The sequence below is a fragment of the Pinus tabuliformis genome, chromosome 6 (genome assembly GCF_031772625.1).
Source record: "Pinus tabuliformis cultivar Carrire ecotype Pingquan chromosome 6, CPIR1, whole genome shotgun sequence".
Lineage (NCBI taxonomy): Eukaryota > Viridiplantae > Streptophyta > Pinopsida > Pinales > Pinaceae > Pinus > Pinus tabuliformis.
Window position 1 is genome coordinate 1,256,942,928 of NC_142292.1, and position 7,905 is coordinate 1,256,950,832.

Sequence of the window (7,905 nt, forward strand, 5' to 3'; positions counted from 1 at the left end):
ATACGTAATCAAACCCATGTTAATACAATACCATTGTTGTAGACCAAGTCAAACATGGGAGATGGGGCGCTAGGACTCCATGAGATGGAAAGATGATAAGATAGAACCAATAGATGCTTCCTAAGCCAAATAAATAATAGAAATTGCAAAAGTGACTTTATGGAAGATGATGTGAAGTAAAAAAAATGGCGCTTATAAGCCTAAATCATACCTTTGTGTTTTATCCGAAGACCAAAAGTGAATGGACATAGAGACTTTTCAATTTCCCAAATGGCGAGGATAAGTTCTTTAAGTGACACATGGAAAAAAGAAACCATGCAAACAAAAGTGTTATCTTCCATTATTCTTGGCATCATTCACTATCATCATGCCATTTTTTTGTTATAAATTATTGAGAGAGATAAATTAACCAACAATAATAAAAAAACATAAATAAAGCACATTATACATCTTGTAAAACCCAAATTGGAAAAAAACAACATCAATATATCAATTAATGTCCTTGGCCAAACCTAACCAAGCTGGCCAATTGAGGCTTCATTGCTCACTTCCTTGCCCATTATAATGAAGTATTCCAAACCTTATATAGGCTTCATTACATGCAATCCATGGGCACAAAAAAATGCGCTTGAAACCACCACTGTTGAATTAACAACTTTGACACTTTCACCGAGTCAAGTTTAACTTAACATTATCCCTTTAAAAACTTGGGGTTTCCCTTGACCAAATCCACCCAAACTAGCCAAGTAAACTAACATTGCTTAGCTTGAGGCTCTATCCCCACTCAAAGTTTATAACTAGGGTATCTATGAATTTGGCATATCGCCCTTATACCTAGGTATATGTCTATTCTTTACCAGTTACTTAGTAGGGTTACACATGTCTAACTACATCGTACAATCATATGTCCATTTACATGCAATTACCTTTTACTCCAATATGACAACATTTTTTTCCTAGTGTTATTATATACACCCATCCTCTCACCTTCATACACTCCAAGCACACTACCAAACATCAACATTCCAAGTTTGATATAATAACATTGCCAATGTTTTATTTCAAATCGAAAGTTCTCTAGAATGCATTCTCTGCCAATGCACAAAGCATTTAGCATTTCATTTACTTCACTTAAGCAAATAAATTCACCCACTTCAATTGTCTCCCAAGGAAAATCCATCTTTTCTTAAAAATTGAAGGTCATGGATCAACCTCACCCTATAAAATTTCCTTTTCTCTTTTTGATGTTGAAAAATTGGTGTTGCTAAAGTCCACAAATCAAACCTTTGGTTTGCCGTCATTGAATCTCCTCCCCCTTGGTAGTAAATTATTGTGGGTAATGGCTAGGAAACATATTGATTTTAGTAGGAAGTGAATGAAAAACCCCTCCTTCTTATGACCTCATACAAAACCACTCGATAGATTTTATAGAACATTATGGCCATTCTCTCTTCATTGATAGAAAGATTAGATATTTCCAATGACAAATCAGCCTTCGGTACATGCTTCATGCTCACCTTCACAAAAGTGTTCAAACACACATTTTTGGAGGAAACCATGGGTTTGGAATCCATGCATTCCTACATGCCCATGTCATTGATAGAATTCACTATGCACTATTAGCCATGTATTCAACTCCAACCTAGGGATGGATGTATGCCCATATGGCTTGAGAAGACCACAAAAAAAAAATCCTTTGAACCAATCTTCTAAGTTCCGCATGTCCACCTCACTTCTACTTCATCTTATTGTTAAATCACTCCATTATATATTATTCAAATCACTAGATCCAAAACTGTACTCTATTTCTTATGAATTCATGCGGACAAAATATCAACCACTCAAAGACTCTTATCACTCAGTACATTTCTCTTTTAGGGCACTTTCATTTTTAGTGTTGTTGTCATAGACCACTCTCATTAGTGAGTTCAGGTATAATCTTGATCTAATACCATGTTACAAATTACTCAAAGAGATAAATTAACCATTAATAGCAACAAAACATAAATAAAGTACATGATATGTCATAGAAAACCCAAAGCAAGAAAAACCAACATCAATTGGTCTATTAATGTCCCCAACAAAAGATGACTAAGCCGAAAAAATGAGTCTTCACCACTCACTACCTGGCCCATTATAATGAAGTATCATGAGTCTTTTAAAGACTTAATTACATGCAATCCATTGAAACAAAACTATGGGCTACCAAAACCATGTGCCTGAAACCACCACAGTTGACGGACCTAACAACTTTGAATTTTTCACTGAGTTAAGTTTAACCTAACACCTTCTCCCCAGTTCCTTTCTAATTCATGCTATAGAGTTTGTTAGCTATGTGTTATTTCTTTGCGCAAATAGTCCCATGCACAATTTGTTGTGTTTGGCATAGTGGGTGTTCATAGGGGGACAAAGTGCTTGAAAAGAAATTTTGGTAGTTTTTTTTGCTCAGTTTTAGTGGTTTTTTGCACACTGTTTTCACTTTTAGTATTTTTGTGGTGAATGGTGGTTCATCCTAGGGTTTTGTAAATTCAGTTAAGGAAATATGGTTTTATTATACTCCATGGTTAATGGATTGATCGTTTTTGGATGTTGCAGGATATACATATTGTATTGTAACATTGTAAAGATTGAATATGCTAAAAAATATTTCTAGTTTTGTTAGTTTGGGTTTCTAGGGTAAAATTTATATGTTAAATGTGTGTATATGCCATTGAATCTTTTCTATTTTTGTTATGAATCTATTTGATACAATTAACTGTATAGGGTGGAAACCTACATTTGGTAGTAGAATTGTTTGACTTTGAGGGGGTGCCTTTATGGCTAAGGGTTTTGGCTTAGGCCCGTGGAAAACCTTGTTAGAATGGGAGATTTGTGGTATCAATTCTTATGGTGAAAGGAAATAGATATCGACAAATAGGTAGAGTTTTGTGTCATGGAAGCTCAAAATAGAAGATATTTTGGTGGATAAATATCAATGTATTTTTATGGATCTAGGTGCTACAATGATGGGGATGTTGAGAGAAGATTGGAACAAGTTGGATAAAAGGAAAATGGCACAATATGGTTGTGTCTTTTAGATTCATTATTACAGAATGTTTCACAAGAAGCCACAACAATGGCATTGTGGAACAAGTTAGGGATTTGTATCATTCTTATTCCCTAGTGAGCAAATTTTCTTATGGAAGAAGCTTTAAAGCTCGAGGATGAAGGATGGTGGCTCATGGATTGAGGATCTAAAAACATTCAATACTATGGTAAGTCAATTATTAACTATTTATATTAAAATATCAGATGAAGACATGTGTATTAGTTTGTTATGTTCTCTATGAAACATGTTGATCTGAAATTAAAAATTGAAGGTTTCTTATAAAATTTTGCAAGCTAGTTTATGTCTTGTGGGCAATGGATTGAAATTGAAAAAGAATATAAACTTAGTAAACTTAGTTAAGTTTTGTAGATTTTAACCGTGAAAAATAGACAACATGCAACATCACATGTAACAACCCTGGTAAAAAATCCATGTAAAAATCAATAAAGGTAAAATAAGGCCTTGGTCACGAGACACGTATTCCAAGCTGAATGTTGGCAAAACATCCTAGTGGGGGTGTTCATTTGGCTTATTAATGACTATGGAAATTGGCAAAGGCAATGGCAAAGGCTTTAGAAAGGCAAAGAGGCATTATTTGTCATTTTATTTATGAAAATGATGGAAATTAGGAGAAAAGGAAGGTGAAAGGGAACAGGTTGCATGTGAGGAGGAAAATGAAAGATAAATAATGGAAAATGAAAAAAATAGAGGTCTCATTAATAAAAAGTCTTATGAGGATCAGTTTGTAGCTTTTTTATTAGTTCAGTTTCTAAGCTCTAATTTCTCTCTCTCTCTCTCTCATAATCTTGGACACTCATATTTTTCTTGCAGTACTCTTAGAGGAGTGTGGCATACTAGGGCTTCGGAGCAAGAAGGCAAAGGAAAAGTAGGAAAGTGCAATAGGACATCGCAATCAACAACTACAATGGATTTTTCTTGTAGGTACCGAGTTTCATGTATGATTTCCTTGCTAGTTTTGGCATGCATGGCATATGCATGTGGTTATTTGGTTATGATCTGTCATTGGCATGGAGGATTGCCTAGATTGATAGTGGTTTTGCCTAGCCTTTCCATTTCCTGTATATCCATGGTGTTGTGGGTTGTACTTTTGTTTTCTGGGTGGTTCTCATGTTCCTTTGGCTATGGGTTGAGTTATTAGTTCCTGGAACCTTGGTTGGACAAACACTCTGAAAGCTATGTGATAGGTTGGGTTGAGTTACTAGTCCCAAAAGCCTTGGTTGGATAGACACTCTAGAAGCCCTTGGTGGTTTGAGTTACTAGTCCTGGAAGCCCTGGTTGGATAAACGCTCTGGAAGCCCAACAATAGATGTGGGTTGAGTTACTAGTCCTAGAAGCCCTAGTTGGAACAAACGCTCCGGAGCCATGGACAACTTGGGTAGAGACCAATCTGGTGATGGTTAGTGATGTCTAACCATGAGGTGGAATCACTGGTTGACGGTTGAGGTGGTTTGGCCTCTAGAAGCCTAGTTTGGTTTTGATTGATTTATTTTATGAGATCCCACATTCATGCTTGGAATATGGAATGGGGGTTACTATATGAAAGAAATATTTGGTTCAACCTAGTCTATGGTCGGGTGGTTCGTGGAAGTCCTATACCTGGTCGGCTTATGCAATCATCAATAAGAGCTCTTCCTCATTGGTATTTTATGGGTAAATATACTTGTTTATATGTGGCTTATATGGTTGTTATATCCTTGATATTTATGTTGGTTACATGCTAGTTATGAGTGAGTTTTATGACAGTGAAAATGTGTGGCTCTCATCATGTTTTGGTTAATCACTGAATGTACAATGAATATATAACTTAATAGATGGTAATGCAGTTATGATGATGAAGCAATAATTATTCTTAGCGATTCTTAGATAAGTGTGAGACCCCTATGCTAAGAAATGTTGATTAAACTTGTAGAATGCATATTTGTGACATGTTTGATGAAATGCCTGTCATGGCTAGTAGGGGTCCAGTCAAGTCATTGTTCAAGTATTTGCATTTGTATCATTTTTTTGATGTTACTTTTCATTTTTGGATGTTTCAGAGAGTTTCAGGCAGTGGTCTGAGTCCTGACACTAAAAAAGTGACACAAAACTACTTTGAAAATTCCTCAGTCACATGCATTCCTTACTGTGGGAGCAACTGGAGGTTCCTAGCCACATGCATGAACATGTTAAGGGAGTGACTGAGGATTTAATGCAACAAAATGTTAGTTTTTCTCAAGGGTTGGTCACTTGGATGGGTTGGATGGATCCTGGGGGTTCTATTGCATGTGTAGAAGGTCAGGTTGGTTGTGTTTCATCGGTTCACTTCCTTAAACGATATATAGGGATTTGAATCATATCATAGTAACTCTTCGTCACATGTTTACCCTGGTTGGATGGTTACTTGGGTAGATGTGGGAGGATGGTGTTACAAAGTGGTATCAGAGCATGGTTCCGTTCTCCTTGGGCGATGTTTGGTTTCCGTTTACCTTGGATGAAGGTGTTTTTGTGTGTAAATGTCGGTTGCATATGGGTCCTTGTGCTTGTGGTCTATATGCTTGTTGTGTATGCATGGCATTGGTCGTGATTGCAGTGGTGTCTCCATATGAAAGTTGATGGTTTCGTTGTTGAATGTATTTGTTGTGAGTGTATGTCAGTCATGCATTGGTTATGTGTGTCAGTGTCTATATGTTGTTATTCATACATTGGTTGGATGGTGGTTGTTGTGCATGAAGTCATGGTATGTGTGAGCATAGTCAAGCATTGATAACTGGTTAATAATTGAAAAGATGCTTATATGTTGATCTAATTATTTTTATATATGTATTGTGCTAATCTAGTCGGTCTTGCATATGAGACATCCACCCTGAACTATACTAAGGTACACTAGTTTGTTTATGATTTGGTTTAGCTGACATGATATACCTGGCAGGAAGAAGATATCAAAGATGACTAGCAAGATGGTAGACTATAGAGATTCTGTAGGAATTTACAGGGTAAGTTCCTCAGAAAGAATACCAAAAGGACACCGCTCACAACCAGATCTCAAATCAATACACCAGTATTTTTGACGTGGTTAAAACCCTCAGAGTGCAAGGAGGGAAACAGTCCACGGCCTGTCCCAACGTGGGTACAGACAATTTATTAATCAAAGAATGAAAATTTACATAAGCTTCTCTCATGCACGGATTACCCGAACAATGACCCTCCATGCGCTTTAAATAGAACTCATGGACCAATCGGGTGTCAAGCCACGGATCAAGTGTCGATAATACCGAGGTGAGAGTGAACCGTCGGATCACTACATATCGTGACCGTCGGATTGTAAGTTACAATATGTACAACGGTAAAGAAAGACACTTTACCTAACTCTATACCTAACTCTAAACTAGACCAAGTTGATCTTAACTATATCCTATGTGTCGGAATATCCTAACATCCCCCCTTAAGAACAACTTGGGATAGGATTGAAGGATTTACAAATATGACACAATAGGAGAAGGAAGGAGGCACTAGAGCCTATCCCCCCTTAGTGACAACTTCCTGAACTCTAAGCATATATCGAAGTTTAGTGAACTTCGCCTCTGTGAGAGCCTTTGTGAAGATGTCTGCAATCTGATCATCTGTTGGACAATATTGTACTTCAAGAGCATGGTCATGAATGAGTTTTCTGATGAAGTGCATGTGTAGTTCGATGTGTTTGCTGCGCTGATGCTGGACTGGATCTTTGCATAGCTGAATGGCACTTTGATTATCACACCAAAGGGAGGTTGGATGCTGCTGCTCAAAGCCAAACTCTGATAGGATCTGACGAAGCCACAAGGCTTCCTTACTAGCTTCCACGGCACCACGATACTCTGCTTCTGCTGACGAAAGAGAAATGGCAGCCTGTTTCTTACAAGCCCATGTAATAGGTCCTGAACCAAGAGTGAAGACATAACCGGCAGTAGACTTCCGATCATCAGGGTCACCAGCCCAATCAGAATCAGTGAAACCAACTAACAGAGGAGCTGCTTTGGCACTGTAATGAATCCCAAACTGTACTGTACCTCGAACATAACGAAGTATTCTTTTGGCTGCTTTCCAGTGACTTTCACGGGGGTTTTGCATAAAACGAGCAACAAGGCCAACAGCAAAGGAAAGATCAGGACGAGTATGGGTTAAGTACAAGAGTTTTCCTACAAGTTGACGGTATAAGGTAGCATCAACTTCAGGAGAAGAACAAGAGACTGAAAGTTTGACTCCAGACTGAAAGGGAGAAGGGGCTGGCTTACAGTCTTCCATGTGAAAATGACGAAGAATATCACAAGCATACTTGGACTGGGAAAGGGAAATACCCTCCTTGGATTGCAAGACTTGAAGACCGAGAAAATAGTGTAAGTGTCCTAAGTCTGTCATTTCAAATTTCTTTTTAAGGATAGACTTCACATGGTTTATAAGGTTGGGATCACTACCAGTAAGGATAAGATCATCAACATAAAGAACAAGGATGATAAGAGAGTCACCCACTTTCTTGGTGTAGACAGTATTGTCAGAATGACACCTAGAAAAGCCAGATTCTAAAAGAAAGCTATCCATTTTGGCATACCAAGCCTGAGGAGCCTGCTTGAGACCATAAAGGGATTTCTTAAGTCGACACACAAGGCTTGAGTCTGTTTGTATGAAGCCAATGGGTTGTTCCATATAGATTTCTTCCTGCAAGTCCCCATGCAAGAAGGCAGATTTAACATCCATTTGATGGACTTCCCATTTTAAAGAGGCAGCAAGGGAAAGAACAAGGCGGATAGAGTTCATTTTGGCAACAGGGGCGAAGGTTTCAG